Below are 260 nucleotides of genomic sequence, written 5' to 3'. Positions count from 1 at the left end.
GACGGGACGGACGGGGCGGGCTGGGGCGGGCCTGGGCCGCAGGGCGGGGCGGACCCGACGGGAGGCTGAGGGGCGGCGGGACCCGGTGGGTGGCGCTCGGTGCGACCCGGGGGCGGCCGCTCCGGTGTGCCTCGGGCCGGGCGTTGCTGTGCGGGCGCTGCCGCCGGCCGCCTCCCGGGACGCTGCAGCCGTGAGGACGGGGCGGAGCGCGGGAGCGCCTCGCCGCTGGCCGTGCGGGGCGCTCGGCGGGCGGGCTGTGC

The sequence above is a fragment of the Zonotrichia albicollis genome, chromosome 15, assembly GCF_047830755.1.
Source record: "Zonotrichia albicollis isolate bZonAlb1 chromosome 15, bZonAlb1.hap1, whole genome shotgun sequence".
NCBI classification, from domain to species: domain Eukaryota; kingdom Metazoa; phylum Chordata; class Aves; order Passeriformes; family Passerellidae; genus Zonotrichia; species Zonotrichia albicollis.
This window is presented reverse-complemented; position numbering follows the sequence as displayed.